We start from the raw sequence: 16,466 nt of genomic DNA on the forward strand, positions 1-16,466 counted from the left end.
TGTACAGCAAATGTCACACTTCCCTCCTGCGTACCTGTGGCCTGTGGTGGACACAGCAGTCTGTCTTATTTGAGGTCTCAGTGCTGGTCTCATCCAGCAAACAGAGAAACACCAGCGCAGAGCACAGTAAAGCCTTCAGCACTTTGTGCATAACCCCAGGTTGGCATCGCTCCTCCAGGTTCCTGCAAGCAAGTGAGTACTGAGTGAAGCAGTGGAGTCCGATTCCCAATGACTTCTTAAGGGTTTCTCGCAGGAAGGAACAAATGCCCCAGTGTCATTGCAGCCCCCTTGTTTCTGGGTGAGTAGTCTGTGCTGTAAAGCCAGGAGTCATTCACTCTACTGCAGGGCTGCAGGGACCTTCCCTAGCACAGCTGTTGGTGTGGAGGGTTTTGAAGGAGAGGGTTAATTCCTCGTGTTTGGGAACATCTCATCTCCTTTCTCCACGTGTCTTCACAGAAGCTAGGGAGTCTGCCACTCTGTATCTATCAGTTCTTTCTTACTCTTCTCAAAAGCATTTTATTTTCTACCACAAGAGGTCCCCAGGATCCTAAGGCAAAAAGATATGTCTAGGAGAAAGGGTTTGAAAAACAGGAATGTTTTGTTTTTAAAGGGAAAATACAACCAGTATTGCTAAATTGGTGGTGGGGAGGAAAAGTTACTCCTTCTCCTGGATGTGAGACTTCCAACATATTTTGCTGTTTGGCTTTGCATTATCGGGGGAAGATTTCAAACTTCCTTTGCAAGAATGGAGGTTTTTGGAGAGCTGCAGCACTCCCAGCATGGCCTGGGAGCTTCTACTCCAAGAGGAGCCAAACCGGGAGAAAGGAGTAAGTCTCCAGCAATGCGAAGCACCAAGAAAAAAACAAAAGAAGGGCTGGCAACTGTGACAAAGTCATTGGCTCCTTGCCAAAAACTATGAAACGTTATCTCTCTTCTCCCTAGCCTGGTCCTCCTGAACAGCATGGGTGATTTGTGGCTGTCAGGTCCACTGTATAATATAATAAATAATGCAATACATGCTTATTTGCCCTCCTCTATCTACGTCTCACAAGAAACAAAGCTCTGTTTAAATATGTTCCAATGCTGAAATTACCGGAGGTGAACTGTAGGACCCGTAAGACTGGAATGGAAAGTGTTACTGGAATAAATTTAGGGCCAAAACTGGCACACCAGCAGTGTACATCATGCAATGCAGTCTGTCAAGAGAGTCCCAATGCCCTGGCAGCGTATTCTCATTTTCCCTGCGTAAAGAGGGGAAGGGGGCAGCAATGATGGAGCCAATTAGTTTCCAGTGCACTTTGGAGGTTTGGTTTGAAGGCAGATAAATGGCTCATGCTAGCTAATGTTGCGAACTGCATGAGGCTGGAGACCACAGGAAGGCACAGTGCCATAATCAGAAGCCTGTCTTCAGACTGGTGTTAAATGAGCAGCAGCAGAAGAGGGCAAAGCAGGGCGCTGGGGTTGTTGTGGAGGCTGCTCATTTGATCTCCCCCCTGAAACGCTGCGATGGTAATTAGGGAAACAGAGTGTAAGTATTTCCTGGTGAACGACCAGCTCGCAGCTCCTCTGGTGCATGGCTGCTGCAGGCAGGGGTGTAGGCAGGAGAGTCAGTCCTCCTCCAGTGTTGCACCTCCATCTTCTCTGCTGGTAGCTGTATTTCCATGAACTTGTACAGTCCTCACTGCCTGTGAGATAGTCTTTGTGCTTGCTTCTCGGAAGGGGAAATGACATCTGGCAAGGGTCAGCAAGGGAAGGAGCCTGCAGCGCTCATCGCAGGCAAGAAGCCAAGAGGTGCCAGCGCTGGTGACTGTGGCGAGCAGGATCGAGGGCAAGCTGTTGGCCCTGGGGATGGTGGGAGGGAACGGAGGTCACGCAAGTGACCATGCAGGATTGCCCATGCTCTGTAGGGCTCTGTTACGCAGTGCTTGCTCAGGTCTGACACCCTGCAATGACCTTTCGGGCGATGAAGGCTGGGCTTTTCTTCCTCCCAGCTCCCTTGGTTTCACTGGGGACGCAGCTGTGGCTGTGGGCGGTGCAGCTCTGGTGCTGGTTGCTTTGCAGAGACTAGTCTTGCTTTTTTGTTTTTTTTGTTGTTGTTTCTTTTTTTTTTAAAGTGCTCCCATTTTGGGAAGGAGAATATACACTGCAATGGGTGTGGAAAGGAACCAGGACAATATAAAAGAATGTTTTTCTGGTCCATCCTGCTCATTCTAAAGCTGTTTGCACAATTTAATTTGGTGGGGTTAGGTTATTGTTATAAGCATCAGCGTTTTCATGGCTTTGGCTGCAGAAGGAATAGTTCCCGTACACAAACAACTGCAGGGAGGCAGAAGTGCAAACAAAGTTTCAGAAGGGAAACTGTGAACTCCATCATTCTTTCAGAGGTGGCATTTCTCAAGCATTTGAAGTGAAATTTCTCTTGACTAAATCAATAAACTTAAAGTTAGAGCTTGCCTGCAAGAAAAAATTAGTTTAAATGAGGGAAGAAAGTTCAGCTCAATAAGAGTTACCTAGGGAAAAGAAAACAGTTAAGCGCTTGCTGTGACTTGGCTGTGAAATGTGATGCCAAAGGCTTCCAAACATCAGCTGTGCAGCAACTCAACACATTACCAAAAATACTTCTTTCTTCCTTCCTGAGCTACCACCTCTCCATGATCTTTGCCCTCTCATTTTAGTGAGGCACCAAATGTTCAAGAAGTGTTTCAGCTTTGTTATCAGATGAGTAGCTCTCTTTCCACTTCATATGGAAAAATAAAAAAAGCCGGTGGGGCTTCTTCCCTCTGTCATTTGCGATTTTGATTCTTTTCTTAGATGTGGCCTTTGAATTGGGGAAGGCAGAAGAAAGCCTTTCACTGTTGCTTCCTGATTTCTTGTGAGCTAAGCAGACCCTGTTCTCCATGCTGACTCTGGGGAGGATGGACAAGCTTCCAGTGCATCCCGTTGTTTGTGTGACAAGCGGTGGCTTGCACGTTCCCCTAGAAAAACATTCTTCCCCTCTTCTTCCCACCCCACACCCTGGACAATGTAACATGCTTCCTCCAGAAGGGGGTTGTCAGCATAATGCACAATCTTACAAGTCCTTCTGAGGTTGCTTTTGATGTTGAATTATGGTCACAAATAACATTCTTTTTAATCTCTGAACAGAGGGATTTCAAATAACTTTTGGCCCAAAGCTCATGTTGACAAGCCATCTGACTAACGTTGGTATCTAGAGGATTCCTAGCAGGAAGCGTGTGGGCATTAATGTCAAGCTGAAAGCAAGCATGATTCCAGCATGGCTAGTGGGAAAGGGGGAAGCTAGAGATACTAATGCTTGCGTCATCTCTTCTAACTATAGATGCTTAGCAGGGTGTCTCAGTACAGGATCTGTTGAAGGTACTGTCTGGTGACACTTCTTCAGAGACCTACAGTAAATTATGCAAAAATCCTCTTTGAAGGAGACCTCTCCAGAAAACACTGGAGCAAGTAGCAGTTTGCACATTAATACAGGGCAAAAGGCTAATGAAGATTAATTTTACTGGGGAGAGGTGTCCTTCTAAATGGTTAGAAAATGATTTTCTCTTGGCAGTTAAAATCTTATATTTACTTTTCTTTAGCTGTATTCCTTAAATGGAAATTTATATGAGTTCTGTGGGCAACTCTGCCTGTTATTCTTTATGGATGCAGCTCTGGCCTGCTCTTATAGATCTCTAGAAACAGAGACTCACCAAGCCCTTTCAGCATATCACCACCTCTGCTCTCAGAGCTTTCTCTCTTTTCAGGTGATTTTATTCCAAGATCTCCTTTACTCCAGGTCCAGCCCATTGCTCTTGTCCTTTCTGGCATGCATAAGGAGAGAAAAATCTCCTCTCCCAACACACACATTTCTTTGCAGCACCTTAAAAAAAAAAAAAAAAAAAAGGCTTTTAGCAGGTCTTCTCTTCTCCAGGTTAACTAGCCCCAGTTCCTCCAATCTTTCCCTGCAGGTGATATTTTCTAGACTTCCACATCTTTATGGATGGTCCTTGCTGTTCTTTGAGTGCAATGCCCTCCACTGAGCATCCCGCTTGTTAGTGGGGAAAGACAAATGTGTGTTTTGCCAGCTATGTGCCAGCTTGTCCCTCCCCAAATGCTATTGCACAACAGCGTGATGCTAGTGACTCATATTCAGCTTGGGACCCTCCAGACCACAGCGCCAGGTTTGATCCAAGTGCAAGGCACATGAGGAAGAGTGAGGTGGGGCTGCTGAATGGCACTCATGAACCACCCCTCTCCTATGATGCTTCTGTTCTTCATGTTGCTGTGGGATTTTGGTTAATTTTTTGGTGTCAGCGAGGAAGGACAGAGGAAGTCCAGAACCACAGCTTAGATTTTTCCCCCCCTTTAAAAAAAAAAACAACCCCTTAATGTGAGCCCAAAGAGCCCTTCCTAGGGCTGCGCAGGAGGCAGAGTGAGGCTGGCACATGGAGAACTCTCCCTGGGGTCCTTAGCTGCACCCTTTGCCTGTTTTTTTTCTCTTTGGAAATATGTCTCTAACCCAGGACTGAACAAAGCTCAGCCCTGTCAGGGGACTTCACAAACAGCAGATCTGCCAGCCAGAGCTGAGTGGAGGCATGGAGGTGTCCCTGCTGCATCTGGAGTGATGGGATCAGCTTTAGCTTGACTTGCAGTGATTCCCTGGCCATTTGTGACTTCTGTCCCACTCCATGCAGAGCCAAGCAACGTTTCAGCATAGAATATGGGCAGGGGAGCTCTTTGGGTGATGTCCTCCTTGTCCAACTCCAACAAGCTTTCTGTGACTGTGCTTTGTGACAAACAAACCGCACTAACAAAGTATTTTTGTCTTCTCTGTCGCTTGTCCTTCATTGGGAGGGCTTGGTCTTCTGCAACTTGCAGAAATGGCTGGAGCACAGGAGAATCTCTGCTTTTTTTCTGGTTTGGCTTGTTTTATTCAGCTTGGTCCCCTGCAAGCACTTTACGTAACACTGAGGGCCTAAGGAGCAGTGTTAGCAAAGTATCCATTACCATGTCATTTTATTAAATCCCTCTATGCCGAGTGCTCTGGATCAGTCCCCTTGTCCTTTCCCCAGCATCTAGACTGTCTCATGGACTTAAAAAAATATTGGGCCTAAAGCAGTAACTGTAGTTCTTTGCCAATCTTTGAGTAAGGCAACTCTTTAGACAAAGGGTTTCTAGCAATAAAAAGGCAGGTATTTCAGGCCTTTTTAATGGGTACTTTTTATAGTCTAAAGAATCACTTTAGAAGGCAGATGGGGACATGGCTTCTCCTATGTAAACATTAATATTCTTCTAAATTGATCCTGGTTAATTCACTGTGGACAAATCTTAATTCAATGTTATTTTACTTGTGCTGAGTTATTAAGTAGAGCAGTGTGCATTTTAGCAGCGCTATCAAGTTGTGCAGGAGCTAGACATATGCTGCAGTATTTACTTTCCCTTCTTCAAAAGGCATTTCCACTCTTTCCCCCCCCCCCCCCTTCACTTTTTCAGAGGCTTTTCTTGGGTTCAAAGGACCTTGATTCAGATCTCAGTGCCTCTAGACACTGCTCACTGATCCTCATGCTTTCCAGTTGCTGATCTTCAGTCTACACCGTCTTTCCCACTGTCATAACAGCAGCAAACTGAACATGTGTTCAAGCTGGAAATTGTGCTGTCATCATATTGCTAGGATCCCATCTTCCCACAGGGGTTGTCAATTTGGCTTAGCTAATTCACTAAAGACGTGGATATCCCCATTTAAAATGGGCTGGTCTAGCCTAGTCCTCTGGGCTTCTCCTATCCATGGCAAGGGGCAGTCCGCTCCTGGACTAGATGTCCAGGATAGATGGATGTGTCTCCATTTCTGTCCCATGACCATAAAGGAAACCTAAACATTTTGCTCAAACTAGGTCCTGTTGAAGGGCCACAGTTAGGTGGGTGGTCTGTTGCCCCAAGTAACTTGCCTCTTCTAATGCACCTTCCTCCTTTGTTGGGAATTTGGCTGCAATGTCTCCAAAGGCAGCTTTTTCAGGCCTCCCTGGTTCAACTGTGGCCCAGGCTGAGTGGCTGGCCTGTGATTATTTGTCCCGGGATCTGGGTTCGGCAGTGCACAGAGAAACTCTCCGTGGGCTGCCTGCAGTAGGGCTGCTCAGAATGGCCACAGCACTACCGATGGCACTTCCCTGCACTAATGCTGCGTAATGAGCAATTGCGTGTGTGTAATGAAGCATGTTCTGAGCATAATGAACTGTCCAGGTAATGGATGGGGGAGACTGTTCACTAGCTCCGGTGGTGCCAGAGGTGGGTAGATGTGAGACGGGGTGGGCACTGGAAGGGGATCGGGGGAATATTGCAGCCAGCCTAAGAGCAAGGTCCCCTCTGTCCTAGGACAAGCACATAGGGAGGAACAGCAGCTGCTCTCTACATCCAGAATGACATCCGGGCATCACCTCTCACTAGCTGGAGGAGATGCTGGACACCTCTGAGCACAGTGGTTTCGTTTAAATGGATGGCATCGGTTAGGAGGAAAACTCTGCACTGAGGTGTAGGTGGCACTTTGACTAAGGTGTTTTCATTCTTAGACCCTACAGACCTCTGCTCTTCCCTGATGGTTCCTGGGGGGCCAAAGCAGAGCTGAACCCTGTCGGCATTAGCAGCTGTCAGCTTGTGTGCAGTCAGCAGGACTCCTGGGTACAGTAAAGATTGCATTTCTTGCTGTGCTTCTATTAATTCCAGCCAGGCTGAAATGGAGGAGAGGAGGAGGAAGAGCTGAGTGCCTAAGCTTTGGCGATGGTTGTTAAGCAGAGGTTCAGACTGGCATTATGTTGCTAGAGGAAAGTACAGTGACAGCCCTGTTGCACTTCTGAGTTAATTCCAGCAGGAGGAATCTCGCATGTGAAGACCACTTGTGCCAGGGAAGGATGGTATCCATAACTTCACCCTCTCATGCCACATTCCCTCAGGGGGACCCTGTCACTGGCTTATCTTTTCAATGAGGATGTCAGAGGGATGAAGTGATGCCCCTGCAGAGGCATCCCTACACAGATAGGCCATCAAGGTCTGCAGGGTTTCTTCCAGCCATGATCTTCTGCGGGAATGGGGCAGCTCTTCAATAGTGGAGGGGTGCACTGAGTGACCTAGAGGTGCTGAGCTTTTTCTTCATCCTAAAGCAGCAATCATCTGTTACATTCACAGTATGTTTTATGAAGGTAGCTAGAAAGAATGCCAGTAATGGCCATTTGGACAAAGCCACGGACATAAAGAGCACAGCATCGCCCTTCTAAAGGCCATTAAGGAGACGTTTTTGCACAAGGGTGCCATCTCTTACCAGCGCAACAAGAGAAAAGCACAGCTACATCAGAAACTGTTCCTGCTTTGGGATATTGTATTACCTCTATGCTGTGCTCCCAGGCACCTGAGCAGTGACTGACCTGCTCATTTCAGGAGATCTGGGATACAGTTTCAGTGCAGTTTTTCCTCTCATTCTCATATGGAGATTTTTGGAACAAATGAGTGAAGGATGCAGCCACTCATCATCTATGAGAAACCAGCTACAAGATTTATAATAAGACCTCATAGATCCAGTTTCAAGCTGAAGCTAGCCTTCTATTGTCAGTATTATATCTGCCTATGCAAAGGTCTGTTTTCTGGTGTATAGGATCATTGGTGGTGGAACTGAAAGCCCTCCTCTGTTGCATGTAGCATGTTGACTTTTGACAGGCCTGCAAAGAAAGAGTTACAGTGTGCACACAGATTGTTGTCAAGAACAGCAGATGTAAGTTCAGTGAGCTGGTTGCAGAAAATAGTCTGGCTGTCATCACTGGAATTCAAGTGTGTAGCTTCACAGGACTTCATGCAGTTGTAGGGCGTGTGTGCACATCTTCTTTCACCACTAGATGTCAGAAAACTGTTTTTTTTCCCACTTTTAGAAGCTGCTTTCGGTGTATGAGACATCGTTTGACAGAGACAGTTATGTTGATAATCTCTGAAAAAGCTTTTTGGTTTGGGGGAGTTTGTTTTTTTTTAACTCTGCCTAAGACCAGCTTATTACATGCAATAGACTTTTTTTTTTTTAAGCATCTCACAAGAATGCCAGAACATTATTTCTGTCATGCTAAAAATGACATATCTGATGGAATCTCAAAGCTCATTTGAACTTTGATTTGTATTTTTACCTTGACCAAACTGCTTCAGTGTCCTTCCTGAAAGCAGTGATAACATTAACATACTGTTGTTTGCTTGCAGTTTTTATCTCAGCAAAAAATGATGATAGAGTCTTAGCTTTTCTTAGTTCAGCTCCAGCTCAGAGCCAGTTGTGTATCCCCACTGCAGAGAGGCTGTGAGGTTAAAAAAAAAAGGAAAAACTCTCTTTTTGGAGGCTGATTAATGTTCTTTGCCCAGTGGTAATGCCACCAGACAGGTGAATTAGGAAGTGTCTCAATGTGTGAACCAACCTTTCTGGAGCTTGCATTTACTAGTCTGATAAAATAGCAACTTTTCAAACTTTGTATTACCATTTTTAGAAGATAAGCATGGTAATATCTCTATTCTGTACTCTGAAGCCATTTCAAGCATGGAGAATAGACACACAAACTACACTTGTACAGTATTAGATCCTTGATTCCCCCAAGAAATCTTAAGACACCTTACTGATGAAAATATATATATTTATGTGCAAGGTAAGCTTTGCTTCAGAGAGTGTTAGTGTACCCTGTGAGTAAGCAGAAAGTAAGTTGCATATTTGGGAGAAATCAGATGTTCCTGCAGATCCAATTAAGGATCCAATGTAAATGCTCTGCAAAAGCAGTGCTAGAAAACCTGCTTCTCCTCTCTCCCTTCATCTGTGCTTCTGTGGTGCTTACTTCATAGCTGTTTTGTTTCCCTAGGTAAAAAGAACTCAGATATATCACAGGGGAAAAAGAAAAGGCAAATGAGGCTGTGCTACTTCTTCATAGCAAACAGTCTGCAAGAATCTGAAACCAACCTTGTTTCTTCCAGAAACATCCATGTATTTTGCAACCAGCTTCTCAGCTAGTGCTGGAAAGCATTTAGAAATGTTGTGACAACCTCAAGAATGGGCTTGTTTTCTTCACCCTACACAGCTTCAGGGAGAAGCTGGGAGTGTAGCCTCCTTCAGGCTTTTTGACGTTCACAAATGTCACTTGAGGTGTTAATGGTTTGTGCTGGGGAGAGCGCAGAAAGCGCCAGGATCACGGTGACACTACTTCAGCCAGCTCTTCCAGGAAAGGAGCATTGCCACAGTCCTCAGCATGAAGGGAAATACGTGGAGATGTCTTCAGCAGCACGCCAGAGGGACTCCATCCAGTGACGCGGTTTTTTGAGCTTTCTCTTGCTTCCTACTTGTGGGACAGTGTCAGCAAAGTTATGCTGGAAAAGACTTTGCAAGGGAGCAGCCGTGGGACCTCCAGCGCCGATGTCTGCTCAGAGCAACCAAGGGGCTTATAAGGATGCCTGGGAGCTCCTGCTGTGTGACAGCCGGTTGCCGCGTCTTTCTGGGCTGAGCCCAGTCGCTCGGGCTGTGTTCACTTGGCAAGTCCTCCTCTTTGAGAAAGCTGCCAGCTGCCAGGTAGGCGGCTGATAGGTGTGCTTGTGCCGGGCACATTTTCTCAGACAGCTCAGCTGGGAGCTTTAACAGACTGAAACTTTGTAGAACTGATTAGGAGGCCAATGTGAATACTAAAGAGGGGCATACAGGGGGAATAGTGCGAGGGGGAGGATGATAGGTGAAGGAGAAGCAAGAAGGCAACGAGAGCAGCTGCCTCTGGGCCTGGGAAAAGCTTGGCCTGATCAGGAAGCAGCAAGGGTGAAGAGCAAGATGGAGAGCAGCCGGGAGAAGAGGGGAGGAGAAGCAGGTGAGCAAGGACAAGTGAGGCTGAGAAGTACAAACCCTGAGTTTGCTCTGAGGACAGGATGTTTTTCTGGTCTCCGAGAGAGAGGAGGTGGGGATGGCCAACCTGATTGGACCGAGCTTCCTTCTGTCTCCTTTCTTTCAACACACCTTCTCCTCTTTCCTCCCTTCAGAAAGGACTTCCTGGTTCTTTGTGTACAGTGGAAAGGGGTTTAACTTGTGTTACTTAATGCTGAATATGGGAGTATGGGTTGCATTTGCCATTTTTTTCATGCCTTCTGCCTTGGGCTAGACCTTTTCCAGGTCAGTACTCACTAGAGAGGAAATCTTCTTACTCCTTCTTGGGAGCTTGTTGTGCTTTGAATTGTGATTCACTCAATGCTAGAGGTGAATCTAAAGATGTGGCCTCCCCATGTGTCATGAGGAGTTGAAGATCGCTTTGGATGTTGTGGCTACGTTTCTCTAGATTGATGGGACAAGAGGGAGGGCAAATTTCTTCACTAAACACCAGAGTGACCTTCGATAAATACGGGCCAAGGCTATTGATTTGACATAGCTGCCAAGTTCATTAACAAACTTATAACAGGAGCTATTTGAAGGAGATATTACCTTTTAGAGATGTGATAGATTTCTTAAAGTTAATTTTCAAAGAGAAACGCAATTAGCAGAGCTCTTCATTATCCACAAATTATCCTCATGGAGAATTGTTCCCTGGGATGGAGGATCTGCTCTGTCTGAACTTTAAGAAACAGCAAAACAAACAAACAAACAAACAAACTCTAGAGTACCACAAAGAAAACAAAACTAACATAATTAGGTCCCAAGAGATGCTTATTCCCAGCTCGATGTAGAAATTAAGTCAATACAATTGAATGGTTAAATATTGACTGAATTGTAATATTAATCAAGTAGTATTCATATTGATCCCCATTCAAAAGAGGTTTAGCTGGTTGTTTTATTCACTTTTTAATCAATGCTTTAATTATATCAGTGCTCTAATTTCATTATAAGCTTGCATTAATTAAGGTAGCTCTTCTGTATGCAGAGAATAGGAAAACCAAACCAAACAAAAGAATATGATTTTCCCACTCTCCAGAAGAGATGTAGACTGTGCTGGGTAAACACTCATTTAGTCTTTCAAAGGAAAAAGACATCATGAATTTTTACTGCTTAGGCTGACCATGAATTCTTTATTCTCTGCTTAGGTCAGCTCTGCCTTTGATTTCATTGAAAGATCTGTGAAAACAAAAACTTGGGTCAACAGTGTCTCATCAGGTTATTGGTCAGATTCTGACAAATAAAGGGTTTGGATGTATTGGAAGATAAATGGGGATCAATAAACAGAGAAATATCTAAGCTTGGAGTCTCTGTCTCATCTGGTGTTGTTCACCAGTGATATTATCACTAACTGAAGGGACCAGGCAGGGTGGTCCTGGTTCATCTTAGTGCTTCGGACACTCACAGATTCACACAGGCTGGGCAGAACCAACAGAGTTTACCTATTGTTTTTTCCACCAATGTCTAAAGAAATAGCAACAGGCTTCGTCTGGTTAAATGTAGATGGCTAAAATTTAGATGCCTCCACCTGAGCTAGTCTTCCTTTATGAGCAGCTGTGACTCCACAGAGTCTAGGGCACAATCGGGATGAACCAGTGTCACTATAACCTCCCTTAATAAGCAGTGGACAGTGTAAAATGGCCAACAGTGGTTAAGATGAACACTGCCCAGATAAAGATGTTTTATACTGTGGCTGAGGTAAATCAGGGATGTTGTCTTCCAGGCCTACAGACCTACGTGTTTTGACGAATCCACCTGCCTGGCTGCGTGGCTTCGTGGGACCAGGGACAACAAGATGCTTGTCGCAGCATCTGTGGTGCTCTTGGCAGGAGGCTTCTGGTGTTTCTGTGCTGAGCAGAGTACACATCACCCCTGGGTGGACATGGGGATGTGCAGCCTAATTTCCTGCTGCAAATGCTAACGAAAAAGTAATTCCTAGTCCTATTTTTCAGAGAGACAGCAAGAAGCCAGGCTACTGCTTCTAGGCATTTTTTTGCAATTGCTTAATAAATGCAAGCTATTGCTCCTGGTTTGGATTAGAGCAGAAGTGTGAGTAGCAAGCTGTGCTGAGAGGTGAGGCTGAGGGGAAACCCTACCTTAGCACACCAGAAAAGCGAACAATTTCCTTTCGATACAGAAGAAGCCATTGTTTCAGTAAGAGGCAATAAAGCCTTGTGGTGAGGTCATGTCTTGGCCTAGAGTGTGTTTGGAAGGCCACAAGGATGTTGTTATACCAAGACTTCTTTGTCAGGCAGTAAGTCTTTTACAAAGCTGGACTGTTCAGATATAAGGGATTTTCATTAATGAGGTCACTGTGACTGGAAGGATTCAGATATCACTGGGGTCACAATAACTTTAGTAATTCATTGTTTCATGCATAGAAGTGATGCAGACATAAATGAATTTGTTTAGCCAATGAGATAAGGTGTCCCACATGTATTAAGAAATGTCTATGAATAAATAAATCAGATGGTTTGGACTGTAAAAGGATGTGTTTAAGCAATAGGTTTTGGGAGCTGTCCCCCAGATGATACTTTTACATCTGTTGATCATAATCTGTCAGACCAAGGAGACTGTGAGCCATAAAGGGATAACAGTTTGCCTTGTAAGAATGCTTCATTAATTTTTATTAACATTGGCTGTTAACTCTACCTGCTGGTATCTGCTTAGCTCAGCCTGGGGCATTCTGTAACAATTTCCATGCGAGCGTTCAGAGCCGAACCTAGTGAAAGGGATAAGTAACTAAACATCACTGAGCTCATGCTGCATGTGTTGTAGAAGATGTCTTTATCGTTTATTTTGAAGGCACCAGCATGTCAATATTTCATAAACCAAATTTAGAAAGAATTAAATGTTAATCCCACTTTGGGAGTGTGGAGTTGGCACGACTGCAGCAATAACACAACCTTTGTGCTAGAGCAGGATTTTCTGATAGATCGGGTTAGTGGTTCAGCTAGCCTGTTAAAGAAACACTATATTTACCTAGGGTGTTAGAGGTTGGTCTGGGTTTCTGGAAAGCCAGCCATGATTTTTAACTTTGCCATCTTCTACATAAAGGAGTCTTTTTGTTTGTGCAAGTTCACTCCTTGATTTGGATAAAGATACTGAAATAATTACTATTGTGATCTGAACTCCAACTTCCCGTCTGACAAATGTCAGCTGTACGTATCCTGAATTCTCAGAAGCAATTTATCACAGCAGTATTGCTTTCCCAAGAAATAAAAATGATTCGTAGTTCCCCTAATACACTACCTACATCTTTCTATGGGCCTTTTATGGAGACCAGCATAAGCAAATCCATATGCTCAACATTTCTACAGTTTTGGCACAGTGTTGCCCTTCTTGAGTTTCTTCCCTTCTGTCCTCCAACTGATGCTTGGTTTTGCTCTTTATAAGGAACAAACATTTTAAAATAATTCGTAATTTAATTTGTCAAAGGGGCATTAAAAGTCTCCAGATGAATAGGACAGTAGCTAACTGATCTAAAAATGCTCTCTCAAATTCAGAGTTTTCATAATAACAAATATTCAGAGAAGGTGGTTGAAGGTCTTTAGGATTAAAGTGTGGGTTATACACTCCCCAGTACATCTAATTTCGGCAGGACTGGGTTGGCAGAGCCTAGTCCAGAAGCCTATTTCCAGCACTCGGAGCCATCTTTCACTGTGAGAAACAATTCCCAACTTCTTCAGTATTTTGCAGGCTTTTAGATTCTTTCTAGTTTGAAAAGAGGGAAGACACTAAAATTGGCACCAATACAATAGGAGCTGGCACAATACAGTAAGAAGCAACTTGCCCTCCCTCTGATCTTGTAGCTTTGGTCATTAGCTTCTTCACGCATCTTTCCTGGTCTGGCTATTCACAAAGTCTCTAGTCTCCTACTTATACAGGAAAGTCTCCCTTAAAGATAGGGTTGGTTTCACATAGCAAGTGATATCTTCAGCCCAGGGTCACCAGACCCTTCTCTATGGAGGCAGGAGACTGAATCTGTGGGTCTTCCAAACATACCTCAACTGCAGGTTGCCCAGAGTTAGTCTCGCCCCTTCAGTACCATGGAGGTACATGCTGGCTTCCGCTGCAGCTCTGTAAGCTAGAGCTTATGCCAGTTCCTAGGTCTCTGCTTGGATGTTATTTCAGATTTAGATATAACTCTCCCCTAGTACAATGGGGAGAGTGTTTCTCCTCTTAATTATAGCCAGGATGCTTGGGGATGCAGAATCTGGCCCCCATCACTAATGGTCTGTCTGGTTACTTAATGACAGGACATAGAGCGCTAAATGCATTGCTAGCAGCCTGACCTGGGCATGCAAGATGGAGAGGAGTTTAAGGAGGTTGAATGAAATGAAGACAAACAGCAGTAACTGGTAATGCGGCAGTGGAAATACAAAAGCTGCATTCTTCCCCCCTGAACAACGTGAGGCTAATAAATAGCTTGTTCATACTCTATCTGAAATCATCTCTGTGTAAGTGAACATGACTCTCTGAATTTTGATAATATGCAGTTGCCAGGGTTTCTGGTGTTGGTCTGTGTGTGGACATGCCAGGTCATGGGATGAGCTCCCCAAATGCCCAGCAGCGTTCAGTGGAGCCAATGGGAAGGATGCTTTTGCAATTCAATTCACATATCTTGCTGAACATGCAGATGAGTTTAATTTATATTTAATCAGCCGCTGCAAACAGCAATCACTTGAGAGGGTTTCCATATAACATGCAGTGATTACCCTTATTATAACAGTACTATTCATACTGCCAAAGCTGGGGGTCTCTCAGCCCCTCCATTTGAAATCCTTCACTTCAGGATGTTTTAAAGCTTTAATGCTTTTCAGGCTGCAACTTGTCATACTAGGCAGGAGGAGGATGAGCTATAGACAAATCAGGAAATGACTTTGTAGCAACCAGACTATAGTCGTGGTCTCTGTGGGCTTCACTGTCTATGCTGAGCGCTCTGTTGTCCAGATCCAGACCTTCTGTCAAGGAACTGTTGGGCTTTTCACTCCTAGAATTTAATCTCACACCAGCAAATTAAAACTTTGGAGGCCCTTTTCTGTAACAGTTGTGTAGACAAAGGTAGAGTTTCAGGTGGGATGCGTCTCCCTTAACTATAGCAACTGAGGGGAGACACATGGAGTCTGAGCTGATTACGCTGGGATCCCTTTGCAGTCAGTGCAGGGAAAGATATGTTGGGACAGAGCAAGTCGAGACTTCTCTGGGAACGCTGCTTTATCCCGGCCAGCTGTAACGGGAATTGAGACACCAGCTGAGCTGCCTCACCATCAGCAAAAGGGAGGAGAACCTGCCTGTACAAGGGACCCTTAATGCCAGCTATTTGCAGTACTCATGGCTTTGCCCTAGGATTTGTGTGTTTGACAATTCAACCCTCCAATCTTGTAAAAAATAGCTTCTGCTTACCAAGAAGTGATGAACTTTGGCCATTAGCTGACACGTCAAAACCAGCCGTGTAGTGCCTATTTTTATGCCTGCAGAGGATTATTCTGGCATCTCCAGTGGAGCAGGACGTTACTAGCAGATCAGACTTGATGACTTCAGAAGGATAGAGGCTGAAAAATCAATGAACTGAGGCAGAGACCTGATTTTTTTTGTGCAACTTGCTTGAGATGCAGAGAAAGAAGAGCTGGAGCTTTATACATCTTAAAATAGTGCTTTTCCATCCCAGAGCTTTTGTTATTTGTCTGTGTTTGCAATCAAGTTTAGACCTAAAAGTACTCTACCATCAGCAAGCATTCAGGGAAGCAGTGATATTTTTCGTGCCCAAAGTGGTGGTAGCCTCCGCCAGAGGTGGGAGATCCAGCTTCACAAAGAAGTTCCCAGGTCTGTCTCTGCACAGCAACAGGACACTGAAAATTGTCTTGCCTGTGCCATCAGCATCATGCCACAGGTTGCTGACCCCAAGTTTATGCTGATGCATTGAATTGTCTCTAGTTACATTTTTGGTCATCCTGTGATTATCTCAGCTTTCTCCCATCATATAGAGAACTATTTTTGACAGCTTAGTCTGAAAGCCAGCGCATTATGGGCAAGTAAAAATCTAAATGGAAATTGGGGTTAAAAGACATTTATTACAGTGTTTGGCAAGTGTGCACTTGGCGTCTTCAGTTTGTGATACTTACATACTGTTATAACGTGGCGTGTGCTGGGTGGCAGTTTTAGTGGATTTATCACCTTGCCTTTAAAGGGAGGTGGTGGGGGGGCAGGACTTTTATTCATTACAAATGTAATTATAGACACAATGAAATGGTCATTCCCTTTTAGCCAGACACAAGAGGCATAGATGGCTTTGGAAACACCATCTTTCAGCCGTTCCTGCTCTTCCTTGCTCAAATACCTACAGCTCTAGAAGTTCCTTAGTTTTGTCTCTTTCCTCTCCCATTTCTCCCCCAAATCTTTCCTAGCCTTAACATTGGGCACAAAAGCATTCCAGCTCCCAAATAGACAGTCTCCTTTCTGAGCAAAGACTAAGAATGGAAATTGCTAATGCAAACTGTGTCTGCTTCAGAAAGTTGCAAAAAAAGTGGAAGTGGGGACACTGGCGTGTAGCATTCAGCAA

Source organism: Apteryx rowi, unplaced genomic scaffold, assembly GCF_003343035.1.
Source record: "Apteryx rowi isolate R43461 unplaced genomic scaffold, aptRow1 scaffold_20, whole genome shotgun sequence".
NCBI lineage: Eukaryota > Metazoa > Chordata > Aves > Apterygiformes > Apterygidae > Apteryx > Apteryx rowi.